Source organism: Lolium rigidum, chromosome 6 (assembly GCF_022539505.1).
Source record: "Lolium rigidum isolate FL_2022 chromosome 6, APGP_CSIRO_Lrig_0.1, whole genome shotgun sequence".
Classification (NCBI taxonomy): domain Eukaryota; kingdom Viridiplantae; phylum Streptophyta; class Magnoliopsida; order Poales; family Poaceae; genus Lolium; species Lolium rigidum.
This window is the reverse complement of record NC_061513.1, coordinates 354,407,190-354,430,859: the sequence shown is the minus strand read 5'-3', so window position 1 is coordinate 354,430,859 and position 23,670 is coordinate 354,407,190.

Below are 23,670 nucleotides of genomic sequence, written 5' to 3'. Positions count from 1 at the left end.
CTAATCCTATTTGACTCCTAACGTTTGGTCCCATTTACTAGGTTCCAACCTAAGGTCAAAGCTTTGGCTCTGATACCAACCTGTGGTGACCACCGCATACCACTTGCATGTTGTAGTATGCCGGTCGTTGATATAACATTCACGAAGTACCATTCCGCAAATATTACATCCCTCGAGTAGTACAACGGAACATAGCGGGGTCCATAACTCATTCATTTATTATTACAACTATCATACACATGTCATCTTGGAGCTCCTCTTGGGTCCTAAGAGGAATACTCCTGGGTTCGAGGCGAACCCAACTTAACTTACAATACCGAGTCTCATTAAACTAAACATTTATTTCATCGAGCAGCTAAATACTAGAGTTCGGGCTGCTCGGTTACTACTACTATCGGATATCTCTAAGCTTGTTCTCCTCCGGAAGCCTCCCGGATCCGTAGACTATGAGATAGTCTACTCCTTCAACACCTCCGAGAGGTCGGGTTCATCATAGCCGATGATCTCGGCTCCTTCATTGTTGTCGTAGTCCTCCTCCGGACGATTCGGACAATCTAAGCATGGGATTTAAGAGTGGTATGAGTACGAGCGTACTCAACAAGTTCATTATAGATAAGAGGTGTTTAATGCACTAACTACGATATTAGACCGGAAAGTCTAATACCAATGCAGGTTTTGGTAAACATTTCTTCAAGAGGTTGCTTTTATTTCAAAGAGCTATGTCCGTCGGCCTTCACCGGTTTACTAGAACTTCATGGAGCTCCTTTCCGGCCGCGTTCGCGGTTCCTCAATCCCGGAACAGGGAGTGACAGTCACGGTTCTTTACACTCTGCGAGAGGTGTGTTGCTTTACCCATAAGAGATCTTAACCTTGGTGCCAACCGGGCAGCTTTCCCGTCCACACTTCCTTCGGTGTGAGGCCCGGTATAAGGTCTAGCCAATCATGTTCCTCCGCTACCTCGAACACCCACCCTTTGTTGCATACCCCGACCACGGGTCCTCGTCGGTCCCATTATTCCCGTAATTTCAGGGTGGACCCCGACCACGACAACGGTTTGGGACTCGTTAACCAAACTCCTTCGCCGGTAGCTGCAACCCATCATAGACCACATTACCGTGGGGAATTAGAAGGGGATCCCCACCCACCAATTGTTCCGCAAGCAGCAACCGTCTACGGTAAGCAACAGCTATACCGTGGGGAATTAGAAGGGGCTCCCCACCCACCAATTGCTCCGCAAGATACAACCGTCTACTGTAAGCGAATCCGTTGATGTTCAAGAGGTGGAAACACTTTTGACTACTCCGTCCCACTCCGGATCTTATGGTTAACACGGGTATTACGGCACAAGAATCACTTGGCGACATTTGTTGTTTAATCCTAGATGGATATAAACCCGTGCAATGGAACCTCCACCATATCAACACAATCCATGGTTCCATTGCCCACCACATAGTCATATTCATAGTTATGAAAGTAGTGGTTTTGATTTTTATGCAACTAGCAAGGTGGCCCTCGCAAATGCGAGGGCAACATCTATAATGTCTCAAAAGGAACTCTAAAATAAATCCATAGTTCCATAGATTATCACGTAGTGTTATATATTTCACAGTCCATATAAATAGGCAAATATTTTTTTTATTTTATCTAATAAGATTATAAGGAACTTGTTGCTTGAACCAATCTTTTTAGAATTGTAATAGTGCAGTGATCAACACATCATTTTTAAATGTATACATGCTACTAATTTATTTTTTCTTATAAAAACAATACTTTGTGTCCTTGCACATGTCTTTACCCTTGGGATATAAGATATAATCAAAAACTTTTTTGCGGGCTACATGTTTTGTTTTTAATTATGTGTAGTTAATTAAAAATCATACAAACAATGTATTATATTTTTCGTATTATTTGGCTATTTACTTTCAGAAATTAAGATGTAGCAGTAGTTCATAATGAATGATAAGAAAACATAGTATTATGTGCTAACTGAGAAAACACGTGTCATTTCTGGTTACATAAAGGAATATAAGATTTCCAACAACATGGTTAAGCCCCAACCAATCAAATCTCGATGGTATTATGTGCTAACTGAGAAAGTCTGGGTTAGATAGTATGGAAAAGCCGACGAAATAGCAGATTTCTGGTCTCAGCGCTTTTGTATCGATGATTGATCTGCTGTTGCAGGTCCTTGACGCCAGAGAAACTATGGGCAACTAACTATATTACAACTTAATCAAGATGAATTTACATGAGAAACTATATGCATACCAACTTCACAAAGCATATTTATCTAGCCATCTAGGAGTATATATACACGTAAATTGCTCATGCCTGATTTAGCGTAACTTTATGCATACCAACTTCACAAAGCATATTTATCTAGCCATCTAGGAAATTATATACACGTAAATTGCTCATGCCTGATTTAGCGTAACTTTACCTTGTTCCTACTCCTTCTTTTATGTTGCTGCTGTCTATCATCTCCAGAAAAAAACATGATACATACAAAAGTAACACCCCTTGACCAAGTGACCCATTTAATAACAAAAAAAAACTCGAAGTTACTTGCTGTGCAGGTAAATCGGAGTAGTTATTCAGTTACACTTGAACTTTATATGCTGCAGAACATGTAGATGTGCAACCATGCATAGTTTTAGTCGTAGAGGCTACTTTCTCCCTCCAACCACAAATAAATGTACTTTTACTTTTGTTCTAAGTCAACTATTTTAAAATTGTCCAACTTTATAAAATAGGTAGCAATATATTTGACATGGATTTAATATATTATGAAATTACATTTCAATACGGATCTAGTAATGCTAATTTAATGTTATAAATATTGCTACTTTTCTGAAGTTATTCGGAATTTAATTTTTTTTTTTTGTTAATTTGGTCAAACATAACTTTTTTCTACCTAGGAAAAATCTAAAATTACACTTACTCGCAGACCGAGCGAGTAGTTCAGCGGCGATTAACCAACAAAGATTAACACATGAACCATCGTCTCCTATATTAATTCGATATTAGATCGACCAATCAAGATTCCAATGTGAACCATTGCAAGTATATAGAGCTAGAGCATAGTTGTGAAACAAAATAAAGATATGTTTTTAGATCAAATACCGACATGTTAATACAATGAAAGAAGTCGAAAAATCATCCATTGCACTAACCAACATCATTATGCCTAATGTCGAGTTCCAGATGTGTGAACTACATGAAGGATTCCAAAATTATCCTTTCAAAATATATTACAATGCAACAATTTCTAATGACCTTTTGAAAATAGTAGAACAATATTTAATGGCCAAACAGCTAAAAAGGCAGAGAATACACAAAAGCAAAAATACCATATGCATGCACCGCTCAAGATCCAAAGTCTGTATTTTCAAAAGTACAAATATCTAATGGACTTTTCAAAGTACAAAAATATTAATTGCCCAACAGCTAAGGAATGCCAAAAAAAATATAGAAGAAAAAATAGTATGCCAACCACGCGCAGCAATTTAGCTGGTGACCCAATGAAATTTCGGCATCTGGCAAGGTTAAACAAACCTCAATCGCACTATGCTGCTGGCGGCGGTGATTCATGGAGGCACTGGCCACCGGTAGACATGCATGCTGCTATTGATTTCATCATAATAGCGCAATTGCAAAGGATGCTAGCAAATCAGACTGTTGGAAATAAAAAAACAACGGCAGAAACTAATGATACATAAAATTAAAAAACTGGGCACAAAGGAGGTTACCCTCTAGGCCTCTCACTCTGCATATGTTCCAAGTTCCAGCAACAATTTCTTTGGAACAGTAATAGCTGTAGGGTGAACCTGGATGACAGATAATACATTGTTGACACATTTATCAAAGATGCAAATATATTAGCGATCCATAAGCATAATGGACGTATTAAGTAAGTGTACTTGAGTTCCTGTAAACAATGATTCACTGTCTTCCTAGCATCATCGACATTCTAGGGCAACGACCAACGCCAACATCTCTGCACATCCTGCCTGTGGAAATATGCAAAATGAGTACATGAAATAAATTAATATGACCTTATTTGCGGAAATAATTTTATTTGTTGTAAAACATTACCATGCAATAGAAAAATATACTGATTAAAAGTAACATTATTGCCAAAAAAAAGTTCAGACTTAAGCTTCATAAATCCCAAATATGTTCAGCTTCTTGACGGATTCTTCTACCTTTCTTACTTACTTTCTTGCATCAACAAAACGGAATGGAACGTGAGATCCCATAAATCGGGGAGCATGATTCATAAGAAACAGAGAGTGGGGATTTTGATGCAGGACTGCATCAACTCAATAAAGGTTAGATTAGATATGAAATTTGTAGTCAGTCAACTTGTCAAAATATTAGTACCATGAAAGCTGCGATCTTTATGCAAAGGCATGGAAAGCATCCCTGTCGCTTTACACAGCTCAAAAAAAGAGGGATATCACGATACTGAGATCGTTACAACAAAATAGCCAGAAAATAAGATCCCAAAATACCCAGTAGCAGTGCATCACGGCTGGTGCAGTATGGCAAGCTGATTTGTCTGCTAGCGAATGTAATATATTTAATCGGTTAGACAATGATGGTTGTCGTGGAAAAAAATTGGCACGATCTGAAGTATCTATGCAGGAGGGAGAAAAGCATGCGACCGGAAGAGGGAGAGAGTGCATGGGGATCGGGCTGAGAAAAGCCATAGAGTGGCTTGCCTGCAAAACACTGTCACCAAATTAAGGCACCAAATTTTCTACAAAGATGGTGAGTGTGACATATTTGTGCATGCTTACTAAATAAATTCAGAGAAATACTTTGACTTACCAGGCTATATGCTTTTACAACAAAATAGCCAGAAAATAAGATCCCAAAATACCCAGTAGCAGTGCATCACGGCTGGTGCAGTATGGCGAGCTGATCTGTCTGCTAGCGAGCATGTAATATATTTAATCGGTTAGACAATGGTGGTTGTCGTGGAAAAAAATTGGCACGATCTGAAGTATCTACGCAGGAGGGAGAAAAGCATGCGACCGGAAGAGGGAGAGAGTGCATGGGGATCGGGCTGAGAAAAGCCATAGAGTGGCTTGCCTGCAAAACACTGTCACCAAATTAAGGCACCCAATTTTCTACAAAGATGGTGAGTGTGACATATTTGTGCATGCTTACTAAATAAATTCAGAGAAATACTTTGACTTACCAGGCTATATGCTTTTACATGCAGCATACGTACCTAAAAGTTCAGCACGTTCTACCTGCGCGATCCATGGAAAGATGCAATTAAATCTCTCTTTTAACTTTGAAGATGTCATTTACATAAATGAACTAAATCATCAAATTACACCCAAAGAAGATGCATGCAAGAATTGCAAAAAAACTTGTAGCTAGATGTTAGGATGGCGTTGCTGAAGCTTGTAGAGCTCGGGAAGAGATGGGCAAGTGGGTACCTAGCAGCCGCATGCCAGTAGCGATTGGAACTCGAACTTATGGCATGCCCATCGTCGGAGCGTTGCTGGTGCACGGAGGATGGCGTGGAGATGGCCGGCGGCTACGGCCACCATGCGATCCAAACCGGAGAGAACTATGCGATCCAAACGGTGGAGAATTGAAACGCCACCATGAGATCCAAACGGGAGAGAATTTGAAGTATGGATGCAAATTACTTTAGAGTTTTCTTTGGAGGAGAGTTCCAATCCGTACTTAGCAGCCCTGTGCCCATCCAGCATCGCTTGAAACACATGGGATGCACAACGTGAAAGCTCCAAAGTGCAAGGAGGATTGACGTAGAGATTGCGGCCGGCCGCCGCGACCATGGGATCCAAGCTAGGGAAGAAAGTCGTAAGTCTGCATGTAGATTAGTTTAGGGTTTCAGAGGCACACGGGAAACTCTAATATCTTTTTTTTTATCGGAAATCTGCACGCATGTGTAATGGCATTGGTGGGTAATTTTTTTTTTGTAAGGACCAATGTTATCCAACAGATCTATTGGCTACAAATTTTTACTCTACAGAATAAACGGTTGGATGTTTCTGATTATTGTGGTAATTTCTAGGTAATTCCCTTTTTTCTGGTTAACCCGTAATATACTTTTAATATATAATAGATAGTGATAACCATAGTACTTTGCAAGTAATTTGATAGAAATACACAAATGACATGAGCAAGTGATGAACTTGCCTGAACACTGCAAAGTTTTGCAGTTGGAAGGTGTGGACTGACCCTTGTCCTCTGTCTCTGAAAAATAGCATCATTGTCCGATAAGGGCGATGGTTAAAGAAGCAATTATGCATGATTCCATTTTTAGGGTTTGTTCCCCCCTTCCGATGTCGTTATTATTTCATGTAAGAGGTTAGTACTAAGAATAATTTGGGAATACTTGATTTAAAGTAAAATACAACCTTGAAATGTTGTCAAGGTGTTTTTAAAGTCCAAATGCATTAGTGGACTTATTTTCATTAAAGAAAATTAGGTGTGTGATTTAAATGATTATTTAAATCATCAAAATAGGACTTATTCTTAATTGTCTTCAAAAATTCTCTTTGATATTTTATTTGGGTAGAGAATTTTTTGCTGATTAATTTTCATATTTTTACTTATTTTTTTAGAGCGGTATTTTATTTTATAAAATTCTTGGAAATTCTCATTTAAATGGGTATTTTGGAAATGTCCAAAATACCCCTCGGTCCCACAGTCAGGCGGTCGAGCTGGTTAGGTTGGACCAGCCCAGTGGGCTCGGTCCAACCGACCCAGTCGCTTCGTCGCCCCCTCGCGCTCGAACCCTAATTCTCTTCTCGCTCTGGCGACGCGCGCGTCGCCGCTCCCTTCGCCGAATTGTTCGGCCGACTCCGGCCATCGCCGCCGGCGAGATGCGGCGCATCTGATCCGCCGTTCGACGGCGCTTCAGATCCACCGCGCCGATCTGTGTTTCGCCGCTTCCTCGACGCATCCCCATCGTCTCGCTCGCTGCCGTGGTGTGCTTGCGGCGAGTTCGCCGCCGCCGATGCTCCCGATGCCGAGGCCGTGTGCCTCGCTGTGCCTGCGCTGGAGCCTCCGCGCTTTGGCGACCGCCTGGCTTGGCCATGGCTTGGTGCTGTCGTGGCCAGGCTGTGCCGCCGTACCGCCATGGTGACGCCGTCGCGCTGCTCCAGGTTAGTACGCCTCCATCTTCTCCCTTTCTTCCTCCTCCTCTATGCCATGCTCTAGTTACAAGCCTGCCTCTCCTCATGGAGATGCTGGCACTGCCATGCTGCTGTTGCTTCTGCGCCCCTGTGTGCCTTGTGCCAATCTAGCCCTAGTGCTGTGCTAGCTACTTGCTATGCGTATCTTTCTTCGTTGTGCAATTGCCATGGATTACGGCTGCTGTGCTATGCTATTGTGCTCTCGTAGCTTGCTGTTGCAACTCATGAACTCTTGCTCATGAGCATGCCGTGATGCTTTGCTTTATTCATTTGTTACTCTGCTGCTGCTATCTTGCTCCCGACTCTCTGTGTGAGCAATTACTACTCCCTGGCTTGATCATGGTGCATGATCCTTGCCTTTGGCAAATGCCGGTGCTCCTGGTGTGCTATCTCTCGTGCTATAATTCATGATCATGCTCAATTGAGCATTGTTCTTGACTTGGCAGCTCCATCCCTTGATGGAGTGCTTCTGGATACAATTATAATGCTCTATTCACTTATCTATGATGCAATTGTTCAATTATATGGTTAATTTATTTATATGGGCAATGTGATGTTGCTATGCTAGACTGTGGTGACCTGTAGCAAGAGCTAGTGATGCTCTGATGATCAATTTATAATTTCTTGCTTGTGAGCAAATGTGTGCTCTCCACTGTGACTCACTGATGCACACCGGTCTTGCTTGTGCTTCATACGGGCTTAGCTTTGTGTGTGCTTGGTGCTTGTCTAAGCATCGGCGGATGCTTGCAATGATCCATTGGGTCATCTGCAAGATCCAGTGCATCATTAGCTTGCTCGCTTCATTTATCTCGCTTAGTTTGCCTTGATATTTGGATATTCGATGTGAGCGCCTTGCGAGTGATGATCATATAAGTGGATTTGGTTAGAGCTAGAAGGATGCCAACATCTGTTGGGAATCCTGGCTCCTTTTTGAACCCATCTGGGTGATGATATTAGTGCATGGCTTCTCTGTGGAATTTGGTATAGTGGTTGAGGTGACCACGACGGCAATTCCTTGTCGTTAGGGTAGCTCCCACATGTGTTGGCTTGCTTGTGATTTGGGAAATACTTTACTTGGAAGAATCCTTGTGGTTTTTCCGGTTTCCTTTGATGTTGATAAACATGAATAGACACTTGATAGTCTATCCGTCCGATGGTGTAGTGGCTATAGGTGCTAAGTGAAGCCGACTAGCTAGATAGGATTATCCCTTGTTGGATTTCTTTGATTATGTCATCTGGTTTGGCATAGCCAATGTTCCCGAGGTGCTTTCCTATTTGTTTCTCTCTTGTTCACTTGCACCATTTTGGCCGGTAGCCATATGATGACTCACATATAGGGTTTCTACCCTTGTTGGTGTCTTGGAGATCATGCTTGTGCAATTTATGAACAAAACCATCTGGTTTGTTCATGTTAAGGTGTATACCTCACTCCGGCTCCTAGAAATAGTGTGTTGGTGTAGAGGTTTTGCTTCGTGCTGATTTCTTAGCTTGCCCTGCTCCTCCTTGTGGCTTGTGCTTGATCTACTCCATGGTTTACTTCTCAACGGAGACAGTTCCTTGCTTGAGCTGTTCCTGGATGAGGGTTCTAGCTATGTGTTCTTCCTGTTCTAAGTGTTCTTGCTCTCTGATGACTTACCAAGCTGCCTGTCGATGAATGAGCTAGGGTTCACTGTTGGAGAGGTTTTTATATGATCTCCCTCTCCACCTCCGGTCGACAACAAGGCTCGGCAGCTCGTTGGTGACTCACCGATTGTGTGTGTGTGTGGTGTGCTAGCTGCATGCACACTGCTGTGTGAGCAGCCTAGCTGTGTGTGTGTGCACATTCTTGGTATCTGGCTTGTAACTTGGCTGAGAGTGGATCAGCTCGGCAGACTAGAGATTATCCACTCTGTTTTCCATTCTTTTAACCTGCCAAGTGGCTATGCCACTTGGCATAACATTTCCTTTGTTGTAATTGTGTGCAGGAACAAAGTGATGACCAAGATGAAAAAGATATAGTAGTTTAGGATGTATTTTATTTACTTGTAATTTTCTTCTTCTTTTTCTTTTTCAGATTTTTTTTTAATTCATGTAAGTTGTTGTAATATTCATTTATTTCCATTATGAATATTGTAAAGACAATGTATCTTGTGTGTTAATCAATAAAGCTCAAAGTTTTCTCTAATGAGCTTTACTTTATTTTTTATTGTTCATAATGTTTGTTATTTATAATTTACTTAATGAATTTCCTCACAATTGAATTTTATGAGATATTTATTTGATGTTTGAATTTGAAATTCAAATTCAACTTAAGTTTGAATTCAATCATGCAACTTAAGTTAGGATGCAAACTCTCCCCTCTCTTCTCAAAACCCTAGTTTAATTAGAAAGAAGCAAGTTTGTCACACTCTCGAAACCCTAACCCTGTAAGGTGTCGAGAGAGAAACTTGTTCCCCTTTCGATGCAGTTTTTGTTTAAAAGCGCGAAATTTCCCCGTAAATTACAATGCAATGCACATCCCTTTCAAAAATCTACCCCTCGATCGTCTCTAAACCTGGGACATTACATCAACCTTTGAACTCATTGGCTATTCGGATTCCGATTGGGCCGGTGATAAGGTTGACCGGAAGTCTACCTCCGGGGCTTGCCAATTTATTGGCCGGTCATTGGTGAGTTGGTCATCCAAGAAACAAAAATCCACCTCTTTATCCACCGCCGAAGCCGAATACATATCCGCGGCATCTTGTTGCACTCAATTGTTATGGATGAAGCAAACCTTGAAAGACTATGGTGTGTCTCTTGGTACGGTGCCTCTTCTTTGTGACAATGAAAGTGCAATTAAGATCGCCAATAACCCGGTTCAACATTGTCGCACCAAACATATTGACATTCGCCATCACTTCCTACGTGATCATGTTGCCAATAAGGATATTGATCTCACTCATGTGGGAACAGCCTACCAATTGGCGGATATTTTCACTAAGCCTTTGGATGAAGCCCGCTTTGTTAACTTGAGAGGAGAACTTGGTATTCTTGATCCTAAAAACTTGGATTGATTAACTTCTTGCACTATATTATTGCATTTATCTTGCTATGTAGCTTAGAGGTATAGCACATATGGGGATAGTCATCCTACCATGTCTTGGTAAGATGCATACCTATGTGTGCAACATAAATAGACCCAATGTCATGATATGGACCCAAGCATGTCTCTTCGAGGTCTCATGACATTTGCGCTTTCACATAGGGGAGTAATCCCCGCCCCTCATTGAGCCTTCATTACAACTTGATTTGACTATATAAGGCCAAATGATCTTATTGCAAAACTTATTTCAAAAATGACTTATGATTCTTGATATATACTTCGAATCATGCCCATTGTTGCTATTTACATCTTGTTTGGATTTTCTCTCCAATGGGTATGCCTAGAGAACTTTGTGTTTCCAACCCCATGTCTATACTCATCTCATCATCATCTATCTATCTATATGTACATGTCATCATCTGAGCATTCACACACATTTACACAAAGCATAGGGGGCAAAACGAGACAAAACTGGGTGGCCGGTCTCTGGCCCGGTTGGACCGGCCTCTGGGCCGGATCAGCCGGCGCCAGGTCCGGTCGACCGGGCGCCCGACCGGCCGCGCGGCCTGTTATGTGTGGAAGAGGATACCCCTTGGGGTCTTCTTCCTCATTCTTCCCCAACTCCCACACCTCCATTGCCGCCGCCCCCATCACCTCCACCAAGCTCTAGGGCCTTCCCACCACAAGAATCCCCCCAAACTTCACCAAACCATAGATCGGGCCCCTTGGAACATCTCCACCAAAGGATTTGGTCCCTCTCAAGCTATTTTGGGAAATCTTGAAGTTCTTGGGTTTCAAGCTCTATCTAGTGTTCTTCTTGCTCTCTTGATCAAGGAGGATCATGTCTTCGGGTAATGTGATCTATCTTTCTCCCTATTCTCTAGTCGTCCTCACACATTGCAAATTCTTGACAAAATTTTGGGAAATTTTAGGGTTAGGGTTAGGGTTTGTAAGTCCTCATGCCTTTAGAGTGTCTCACAACACAATGCACTTACTCCACTCTATTGCTATAGTCTATATTCAAGTTTATGAGTCTTTGCATGATTTTGTGGTAGAAAATCTGGGCAAAACTTCACAAATCGTCAGATCCGGTCACCAGCCCGGTCAACCGGCCGCTCAACCGGCCGGCCCGGCGTGCGGCCCGGTCAACCGGTCGCCAACCGGCTCGTCCGGTCTGCAGCCCGGTTGGACCGGCCTGTGCGCCGGATTGCCCAGTTTTCGCACAATCTCATCAATACACTTGGATATATGCTATGCTTTTTGGCTTCCCTCTTATTGATGACATGTACACTTACCCCACTGCTATCCTCGCTCTATTTTCTCATTCACAGGTAGTTGGAGTGGTGAGGCACGTGGCAATGTTGCCAAGAGAGGAAGGACTGCTGATCCTCCCCGCCGTTCTAGTGGTCGCGTACCCCTCAAGCTCATCGGGAGTACGGACATTGGCAGCTCGGCTGGGGGTAGAAGCAAGTCAGTTGGTGGCAAGAAAAAGGATAAGCATGCCGCCCAAGAGGATGATGAAATAGTGCCAACTTTCAATATTGCCAATGCAAACCGTGTTGAGTGGCAGGAAATGAGGACGGTGAATCCGTATCGCTTTGAGCAACGGACTTACACCCGTGGGGACAAGTTCTTCTGGACCAAGACACAAGCAGCCCTATGGGATGGTTTCTATGATTCTCACGAGTCTATGAAGAATGGTGAAGTTGTGATGCCCAAGGCCATCAATCCTGACGAGCTTGCCTTGCATGAAGCCACAAAGTACCGCTTTGTGGTTGAAACCTTGAAGGGTATGGGATTGTATGACCTTGTGTGCCTAAAGCCTGATGATCAACAAGAGGATCCTACCTTCTGTCCTCTCCTAGTCCGTCAGTTCCACTGCACCGTCTTCTTCCATGATGATGCGGACCGCACCATCACCTGGATGACTGGCAAGGAGAAGTACTCATGCTCCTACTCTCAGTTCCGTGCAGCCATGGGTTGTGGTGGTGACAGTGCTCCAGGGTACAAGATTCATTCACGGTCCAAGCTTACTAAGGGTGACATCTCCTTCTGGTACCATGCGAACCCTACACCTGGACCTCCCACTATCTCTCGGATGTACTACTCATATCTTGTCCTTGCCAAGATGTTCCGTGAGAGCCTCATCAGCAAGTCTGGCGACACCAGTGAAGTCAGGAACTATCACCTAAATCTGATGTACTATTGTCATCCTGACAGGGTAAGGAAGATTGATGGCTGTGATCTTATTCACTGTGAGCTGAAGCGTGCAGTTATGGACCGCATGACTCCCAACTATGCTCAGTATGTTCAGCGGCTCATCAACTACATTGTTCCCACTCCTCTCAACGTCCTTGGTGAAAGAGTCATCATGGACCCATTCAGGATACCCTCTCAGGAGGCCACTCGCCCAGACGTTCCCTCCATGATGCCCTCCACTGAGCGCCGTTCCAAGGAACACCATGATCATGATGCTAGCTCCAGCTACTCTCGGCGCTCCAAGCATGGTGCCGCTCGCTTCTTCTCCTGCATGTGGCAAATGTGCAAGAACACCAATGATGTTGCACATCAGAGCCTTACGGTGAACCAGGAGACACGGAGGCGCCAGAATGAGTTCATGGCCTCACGGAACCACCCTGTTCCTCCTTCTGGACCTGAGATGGAGCCTGTGGTAGCACCTCAGTGGGAGATGCCTCTCCTTACCGATGAGATGATTCAGAACTTCGACTTCTCCGTGTATGCTCATGGTGGCCTTCCTCCTCGGCCTGCTCGTGCTCCTACTCCTTTTGATGATGATGGTGATGAGGATGAAGGTGATGCGGATGCACACGGTGATGGCTGATACGTCTCCGACGTATCGATAATTTCTTATGTTCCATGCCACATTATTGATGTTATCTACATGTTTTATGCACACTTTATGTCATATTTGTGCATTTTCTGGAACTAACCTATTAACAAGATGCCGAAGTGCCGGTTCTCTGTTTTCTGCTGTTTTTGGTTTCAGAAATCCTAGTAACGAAATATTCTCGGAATTGGACGAAATCAAGACCCGGGTTCCTATTTTTCCACGAACCATCCAGAACACCCGAAGAGCAGACGAGGGAGGCCACGGAGGCGCCACACCACACGGCGGCGCGGCCAAGGGGGGCCGCGCCGCCCTGTGGTGTGGGCCCCTCGTCGGCCCCCGACTCGCCCTTCCGCCTACTTAAAGCCTCCGTCGCGAAACCCCCGATGCGGAAAAACCACGATACGGAAAACCTTCCGAGACGCCGCCGCCGCCAATCCCATCTCGGGGGATTCCGGAGATCTCCTCCGGCACCCTGCCGGAGAGGGGATTCATCTCCCGGAGGACTCTACACCGCCATGGTCGCCTCCGGAGTGATGAGTGAGTAGTTCACCCCTGGACTATGGGTCCATAGCGGTAGCTAGATGGTTGTCTTCTCCTCATTGTGCTTCATTGTTGGATCTTGTGAGCTGCCTAACATGATCAAGATCATCTATCTGTAATACTCTATGTTGTGTTTGTCGGGATCCGATGGATAGAGAATACCATGTTATGTTAATTATCAAGTTATTACATATGTGTTGTTTATGATCTTGCATGCTCTCCGTTACTAGTAGAGGCTCTGGCCAAGTTTTTGCTCTTAACTCCAAGAGGGAGTATTTATGCTCGATAGTGGGTTCATGCCCGCATTGACACCTGGGACGAGTGACGAAAAGTTCTAAGGTTGTGTTGTCGTTGTTGCCACTAGGGATAAAACATTGGCGCTATGTCCGAGGATGTAGTTGTTGATTACATTACGCACCATACTTAATGCAATTGTCTGTTGCTTAGCAACTTAATACTGGAGGGGTTCGGACGATAACCCGAAGGTGGACTTTTTAGGCATAGATGCGGTTGGATGGCGGTCTATGTACTTTGTCGTAATGCCCAATTAAATCTCACTATACTTATCATGACATGTATGTGCATTGTTATGCCCTCTCTATTTGTCAATTGCCCGACCGTAATTTGTTCACCCAACATGCTTTTATCTTATGGGAGAGACACCTCTAGTGAACTGTGGACCCCGGTCCATTCTTTTAATACTTGAAATACAAATCTGCTTGCAATACTTGTTTTACTATTTTCTCTGCAAACAATCATCTTCCACACAATTCGGTTAATCCTTTGTTACAGCAAGCCGGTGAGATTGACAACCTCACTTGTTTCGTTGGGGCAAAGTACTTTGGTTGTCTTGTGCAGGTTCCACGTTGGCGCCGGAATCCCCGGTGTTGCGCCGCACTACATCCCGCCGCCATCAACCTTCAACGTGCTTCTTGGCTCCTCCTGGTTCGATAAACCTTGGTTTCTTTCGAGGGAAAACTTGCTGCTGTGCGCATCATACCTTCCTCTTGGGGTTGCCCAACGAACGTGTGAAATACACGCCATCAAGCTCTTTTTACGGCGCCGTTGCCGGGGAGATCAAGACACGCCTGCAAGGGAGTCTCCACTTCCCAATCTCTTTACTTTGTTTTTGTCTTGCTTTATTTTATTTACTACTTTGTTTGCTGCATTATATCAAAACACAAAAAAATTAGTTGCTAGTTTTACTTTATTTACTTGTCTTGTTTGCTATATCAAAAACACAAAAAAATTAGTTTACTTGCATTTACTTTATCTAGTTTGCTTTATTTACTACTGCTAAAATGGCCAACCCTGAAAATACTAAGTTGTGTGACTTCACTAGCACAAATAATAATGATTTCCTATGCACACCTATTGCTCCACCTGCTACTACAGCGGAATTCTTTGAAATTAAACCTGCTTTACTAAATCTTGTTATGCGAGAGCAATTTTCTCGGTGTTAGTTCCGATGATGCTGCTTGCCCATCTCAATAATTTTGTTGAACTATGTGAAATGCAAAAATATAAAGATGTAGATGGTGACATTATAAAATTAAAATTGTTCCCTTTCTCATTAAGAGGAAGAGCTAAAGATTGGTTGCTATCTCTGCCTAAGAATAGTATTGATTCATGGACTAAATGCAAGGATGCTTTTATTGGTAGATATTATCCCCCTGCTAAAATTATATCTTTGAGGAGTAGCATAATGAATTTTAAACAATTGGATAATGAACATGTTGCTCAAGCTTGGGAAAGAATGAAATCTCCGGTTAAAAATTGCCCAACCCATGGACTGACTACTTGGATGATCATCCAAACCTTCTATGCGGGACTAAATTTTTCTTCGCGGAATTTATTGGATTCGAGCTGCTGGAGGTACCTTTATGTCCATCACTCTTGGTGAAGCAACAAAGCTTCTTGATAATATGATGGTTAATTACTCTGAATGGCACACGGAAAGAGCTCCACAAGGTAAGAAGGTAAATTCTGTTGAAGAAACCTCTTCCTTGAGTGATAAGATTGATGCTATTATGTCTATGCTTGTTAATGGTAGGACTAATGTTGATCCTAATAATGTTCCGTTAGCTTCATTGGTTGCTCAAAATTCTAGACCATATCCTGCTAATGGTAATTCTTATGGATAGATATGTTTCACCTAATGAGGAAAAGATGTTAGAAATTGAAAGATCCACCAAGAGCTTTATGCAATCACGGTATGAGCAAAATAAATTGTTTACTAAAACTATGAATGAACAATCTACCTTGTTGAAGAATATAGGAAATCAACTTGAAAATCTGAATATGGAGATTTACGGGTTGCAAACTAAACTTGCAAATGCTCGAAACCCGAATCTCATACATGTCCGACGTCACAATCTTCTTTAATTAATAAAATGGCTGCTAAACCTGAGGATATTGAAAATAAAATTGTTACTACAGCAAATGCCATCCAAGTTAGAATTAATGAGAATATAAGATTAATGGCTGAAGCTGCGTGCTAGGTGGGATAGAGAAGAAAATGAAAAACTAGCTAAAGAGGAAAATGTAGCTAAAGTTTGGACTATTACCACCACTAGCAATGCTAATGATTCACATGTTGCTGCACCTCCTACTATCAATGGTAAAATAATTGGTGTTGGCAATGCTTCTACTCCTAGTGCAAAGCGCGCAAAATTACACGAAACTGCTAAAACTGCTGAAACTGCTTGTGATAAAGCTGCTGAAATTTTTTCCAACCTTGGGGATGATAATCCCATTGCTTTAGATTGTAATGATTTAGATTTTGATGATTGCCACATCTCTGAAGTTATAAAGTTCTTGCAAAAACTTGCTAAAAGTCCCAATGCTAGCGCTGTAAACTTGGCTTTCACAAAACATATTACAAATGCTCTCATAAAAGCTAGAGAAGAGAAACTAAAACTTGAAACTTCTATTCCTAGAAAGCTAGAGGATGGTTGGGAGCCCATCATTAAAATGAGAGTCAAAGATTTTGATTGTAATGCTTTATGTGATCTTGGTGCAAGTATTTACGTTATGCCTAAAAAAGTTTATGATATGCTTGACTTGCCACCATTGAAAAATTGTTATTTGGATGTTAATCTCGCTGATAATGCTAAAAAGAAACCTTTGGGGAAGGTTGATAATGTTCATATTATGGTTAACAATAACCTTGTCCCCGTTGATTTTGTTGTCTTGGATATTGAATGCAATGCATCTTGCCCCATTATATTGGGAAGACCTTTTCTTCGAACCGTTGGTGCTACTATTGATATGAAGGAAGGTAATATTAAATATCAATTTCCTCTCAAGAAAGGTATGGAACACTTCCCTAGAAAGAGAATGAAGTTACCTTATGATTCTATTATTAGAACAAATTATGATGTTGATGCTTCGTCTCTCGATGTTACTTGAGTTACACTTTCTGCGCCTAGCTGAAAGGCGTTAAAGAAAAGCGCTTATGGGAGACAACCCATGTTTTTACTACAGTATTTTTATTTTATATTTGTGTCTTGGAAGTTGTTTACTACTGTAGCAACCTCTCCTTATCTTAGTTTTGAGTTTTGTTGTGCCAAGTAAAGTCTTTGATAGTAAAGTAAGTACTAGATTTGGATTACTGCGCAGTTCCAGATTTCTTTGCTGTCACGAATCTGGGTCTACCTCCCTGTAGGTAGCTCAGAAAATTAAGCCAATTTACGTGCATGATCCTCAGATATGTACGCAACTTTCATTCAATTTGAGCATTTTCAGTTGAGCAAGTCTGGTGGCCTAATAAAATCCATCTTTACGGACTGTTCTGTTTTGACAGATTCTGCCTTTTATTTCGCATTGCTTCTTTTGCTATGTTGGATGAATTTCTTTGATCCATTAATGTCCAGTAGCTTTATGCAATGTCCAGAAGTGTTAAGAATGATTGTGTCACCTCTGAACATGTTAATTTTTATTGTGCACTAACCCTCTAATGAGTTGTTTCGAGTTTGGTGTGGAGGAAGTTTTCAAGGATCAAGAGAGGAGTATGATGCACTATGATCAAGAAGAGTGAAAGATCTAAGCTTGGGGATGCCCCGGTGGTTCACCCCTGCATAGTCTAAGAAGACTCAAGCGTCTAAGCTTGGGGATGCCTAAGGCATCCCCTTCTTCATCGACAACATTATCAGGTTCCTCCCCTGAAACTATATTTTTATTCCGTCACATCTTATGCACTTTGCTTGGAGCGTCGGTTTGTTTTTGTTTTTATTTTGTTTGAATAAAATGGATCCTAGCATTCACTTTATGGGAGAGAGACACGCTCCGCTGTAGCATATGGACAAATATGTCCTTAGGCTCTACTCATAGTATTCATGGCGAAGTTTCTTCTTCGTTAAATTGTTATATGGTTGGAATTGGAAAATGCTACATGTAGTAATTCTAAAATGTCTTGGATAATTTGATACTTGGCAATTGTTGTGCTCATGTTTAAGCTCTTGCATCATATACTTTGCACCCATTAATGAAGAAATACTTAGAGCTTGCTAATTTGGTTTGCATATTTGGTTTCTCTAGAGTCTAGATAACATCTAGTATTGAGTTTTGAACAACAAGGAAGACGGTGTAGAGTCTTATAATGTTTACAATATGTCTTTTATGTGAGTTTTGCTGCACCGTTCATCCTTGTGTTTGTTTCAAATAACCTTGCTAGCCTAAACCTTGTATCGAGAGGGAATACTTCTCATGCATCCAAAATACTTGAGCCAACCACTATGCCATTTGTGTCCACCATACCTACCTACTACATGGTATTTCTCCGCCATTCCAAAATAAATTGCTTGAGTGCTACCTTTAAAATTCCATCATTCACCTTTGCAATATATAGCTCATGGGACAAATAGCTTAAAAACTATTGTGGTATTGAATATGTACTTATGCACTTTATCTCTTATTAAGTTGCTTGTTGTGCGATAACCATGCTTCCGGGGACGCCATCAACTATTCTTTGTTGAATATCATGTGAGTTGCTATGCATGTCCGTCTTGTCCGAAGTAAGAGAGATCTACCACCTTTATGGTTGGAGCATGCATATTGTTAGAGAAGAACATTGGGCCGCTAACTAAAGCCATGATTCATGGTGGAAGTTTCAGTTTTGGACACACATCCTCAATCTCATATGAGAATAATAATTGTTGCCACATGCTTATGCATTAAAGAGGAGTCCATTATCTCGTTGTCCATGTTGTCCCGGTATGGATGTCTAAGTTGAGAATAATCAAAAGCGAGAAATCCAAAATGCGAGCTTTCTCCTTAGACCTTTGTACGAGGCGGCATGGAGGTACCCCATTGTGACACTTGGTTAAAACATGTGCATTGCAAAGATCCGGTAGTCCAAGCTAATTAGGACAAGGTGCGGGCACTATTAGTATACTATGCATGAGGCTTGCAACTTGTAAGATATAACTTTCATAACTCATATGCTTTATTACTACCGTTGACAAAATTGTTTCATGTTTTCAAAATAAAAGCTCTAGCACAAATATAGCAATCGATGCTTTCCTCTTTGAAGGACCATTCTTTTTACTTTTATTGTTGAGTCAGTTCACCTATTTCTCTCCACCTCAAGAAGCAAACACTTGTGTGAACTGTGCATTGATTCTTACATACTTGCTTATTGCACTTGTTATATTGCTTTGCATTGACAATTATCCATGAGATATACATGTTACAAGTTGAAAGCAACCGCTGAAACTTAATCTTCCATTGTGTTGCTTCAATGTCTTTACTTTAAATTATTGCTTTATGAGTTAACTCTTATGCAAGACTTATTGATGCTTGTCTTGAAGTACTATTCATGAAAAGTCTTTGCTTTATGATTCACTTGTTTACTCATGGCATTACCATTGTTTTGATCGCTGCATTCATTACATATGTTTACAAATAGTATGATCAAGGTTATGATGGCATGTCACTTCAGAAATTATCTTTTGTTATCGTTTTACCTGCTCGGGACGAGCGGAACTAAGCTTGGGGATGCTTGATACGTCTCCGACGTATCGATAATTTCTTATGTTCCATGCCACATTATTGATGTTATCTACATGTTTTATGCACACTTTATGTCATATTTGTGCATTTTCCGGAACTAACCTATTAACAAGATGCCGAAGTGCCGGTTCTCGTTTTCTCGCTGTTTTTGGTTTCGAAATCCTAGTAACGAAATATTCTCGGAATTGGACGAAATCAAGACCCGGGTTCCTATTTTTCCACGAACCATCCGGAACACCGAAGAGCCGCCGAAGGGAGGCCACGGAGGCCGCCACACCACACCGCGGCGCGGCCAAGGGGGGCCGCGCCGCCCTGTGGTGTGGGCCCCTCGTCGGCCCCCGACTCCGCCCTTCCGCCTACTTAAAGCCTCCGTCGCGAAACCCCCGATGCGGAAAAACCACGATACGGAAAACCTTCCGAGAGACGCCGCCGCCAATCCCATCTCGTGGGATTCCGGAGATCTCCTCCGGCACCCTGCCGGAGAGGGGATTCATCTCCCGGAGGACTCTACACCGCCATGGTCGCCTCCGGAGTGATGAGTGAGTAGTTCACCCCTGGACTATGGGTCCATAGCAGTAGCTAGATGGTTGTCTTCTCCTCATTGTGCTTCATTGTTGGATCTTGTGAGCTGCCTAACATGATCAAGATCATCTATCCGTAATACTCTATGTTGTGTTTGTCGGGATCCGATGGATAGAGAATACCATGTTATGTTAATTATCAAGTTATTACATATGTGTTGTTTATGATCTTGCATGCTCTCCGTTACTAGTAGAGGCTCCGGCCAAGTTTTTGCTCTTAACTCCAAGAGGGAGTATTTATGCTCGATAGTGGGTTCATGCCGCATTGACACCGGGACGATGATGAGAAAGTTCTAAGGTTGTGTTGTCTTGTTGCCACTAGGGATAAAACATTGGCGCTATGTCCGAGGATGTAGTTGTTGATTACATTACGCACCATACTTAATGCAATTGTCCGTTGCTTAGCAACTTAATATCTGGAGGGGGTTCGGACGATAACCCGAAGGTGGACTTTTAGGCATAGATGCGGTTGGATGGCGGTCTATGTACTTTGTCGTAATGCCCAATTAAATCTCACTATACTTATCATGACATGTATGTGCATTGTTATGCCCTCTCTATTTGTCAATTGCCCGACTGTAATTTGTTCACCCAACATGCTTTTATCTTATGGGAGAGACACCTCTAGTGAACTGTGGACCCCGGTCCATTCTTTTAATACTGAAATACAAATCTGCTGCAATACTTGTTTTGCTATTTTCTCTGCAAACAATCATCTTCCACACAATTCGGTTAATCCTTTGTTACAGCAAGCCGGTGAGATTGACAACCTCACCTGTTTCGTTGGGGCAAAGTACTTTGGTTGTGTTGTGCGGGTTCCACGTTGGCGCCGGAATCCCCGGTGTTGCGCCGCACTACATCCCGCCGCCATCAACCTTCAACGTGCTTCTTGGCTCCTCCTGGTTCGATAAACCTTGGTTTCTTTCTGAGGGAAAACTTGCTGCTGTGCGCATCATACCTTCCTCTTGGGGTTGCCCAACGAACGTGTGAAATACACGCCATCAATGGCGAGAGCTCCTACTCCTCCGGGCATCAGTTCTATTGATGGGTGCGATAGCATCTCTCCTCTTTTCTTCGCCTTTTTGGTGTTCCGGTGCCAAAGGGGGAGAAGAGAGTAGAGTCAAGGACCACGGGGTTCTTTGATTGCCACAAGCCATGGGAGTTGCTTTATTTGGATTTTATATGGCTTGTGCTTATTTGCTTTGAGTTTTCAAGAATCATTTGCTACTTCCAATAATTCGTGTATGGATGTGTATGGACGACTATTATGTGTGCTACTCTATGTTAGGATGATTATGTGTGCTATGCTTATATATCTTGATATGCACATCTCCATACCATGCTTGTTTCCTAAAGATATTGGGGGAGCTTCTCATGTTCCACAAATGGTGCACTTTGCATTCAAACGCAAATTCTCCAAGTGCACACATTATGGGGGAGCTGTCGTAATATCTTATATGGAATCAAGGTTTAGACCTTATCATAATATCTATTTGTGACTCTACCTCGGTTTGTCATCGTATACCAAAAAGGGGGAGATTGTAAGGGTATTTTACCCTTATCCATTATTTTGGTAACAATGACACCGTGCTAAAGTATTATGGCCTAATATGTTTATAAGGATAATCTCAGGTATTAGGCAATGAGGCATAAATGGTGTATCAAAGGAACAAGAAGGCTAAAGGAGACCCCCCACTTCAACAACAATCGAAAAGGGGTCTACAGCAGAAATCCGGTCTGCAGCCCGGTCCAACCGGGCCAGCAACCGGCCAGTCCGGCGTGCTGGCCGGTCAACCGGTCGCCAACCGGGGCGAGTCCGGCGCACGGCCCGGTCAACCGGTCGCCAACCGGGCTCCAAACGAAGAGCCAGCAGATCCGGTTGCCGACCGGTCAGCCCACCTACAGACCGGCGAGTCCGGCGTGCGGCCCGGTCGACCGGTCGCCAACCGGGCGCCAACCGGCTGCCAACCGGAGGAGCTCCAGGACGACGCAAAGGGAATCCGGTCTGTGGTCCGCTCAGACCGGCCTCATCGCCGGGCTGTCCGGTCTGTGGTCCGGTCAACCGGGTTTGTCGAGGGAAAAGCTGAGGTGGCAAGTGACCAACGGCCATATTTCGAAGAACACTATAAATAGGCCTTCTTCTACCTCTGAACAGTTAGGCACTACACTACAAGCTGTTCTTGAGCTCTCTCTCTCTTACTCCATTGCTAGAAACACCAAAAGCCTCAGATCTACCTCCTCCTCCACCCAAACTCAAATCCCTCCGGGGAATCGTTAGAGGAGGACCCGATCTACTGTTCTACCAAGCCAAATCTCATTCCCCTTGTATTCATCGAGAAGCTTGCTTCCTAGGGTTCCTTGGAAACCCTAGGTGGGCAAGAGGAGTCCGGAAGCATCCGGGCTGTGGATTTTCTCCGGGCAAGATTGTGAAGGTTTGGAGGCTACCTCAAAGTCTACCACAAGTGAGTGAGCTATTCCTTCGTGGGATAGGCTCCGGAGAATAGGGTGAGCCTTCGTGGCGTGGGGAATCCTTCGTGGGACCTCCACCCCTCCAAACGTGACGTACCTTGTTGCAAAGCAAGGGAACACGGGAATACATCCTCGTCTCCGCGTGCTATCGGTTATCTCTAACCGAAATCCTTACTTGTGATTTAACTGCCTGTGAGAGCCTTCGTGCTCGAGTTAGTTGTATCCTCATATAGGTTGCTTCACCTAGTTTGCATTAGGCTCACCTTTATATTCCGCAAAGCCTAATATTGCAAAGAAAGAATTAAAACTTGTAGAAACCTATTCACCCCCCCCCTCTAGGTTTACCATCTCTATACTTTCACATTTATTCTCGATAGCCTTGCGGCTATCAGGTAAGTCTACCAAAGTCCATACTTTGTTATCATACATGGATCCCATTTCGGATTTCATGGCTTCTTGCCATTTGTTGGAATCTGGGCTCATCATCGCTTCTTCATACGTCGCAGGGTCTTCATCATTGTTGTCCACAATCATGACATTTAGACAAAGATCATACCAATCAGGAGTGGTACGTTCCCTTGTCAATCTGCGAGGTTCAGTAGCTATCTCATTCAAAGTTTCATGATCATTATCATTAGCTTCCTCTGTTGCCGGTGTAGGCGGCACATGAACAACTTCCGGTACTGCGCTACTCTGATCAACAAGTGAAGATTCATCAATCTCACCGAGTTCTACTTTTCTTCCAGTCACTTCTTTAGTGAGAAATTCTTTCTCAAGAAAGGTTCCGTTCTTAGCAACAAAGATTTTGCCTTCGGATTTGTGATAGAAAGTGTACCCTATAGTTTCCTTAGGGTATCCTATGAAGATGCATTTCTCCGCTTTGGGTTCTAGCTTGTCCGGTTGTAAATTTTTTACATAGGCTTCGCAACCCCAAACTTTAAGGAACGACAGCTTAGGTTTCTTATTAAA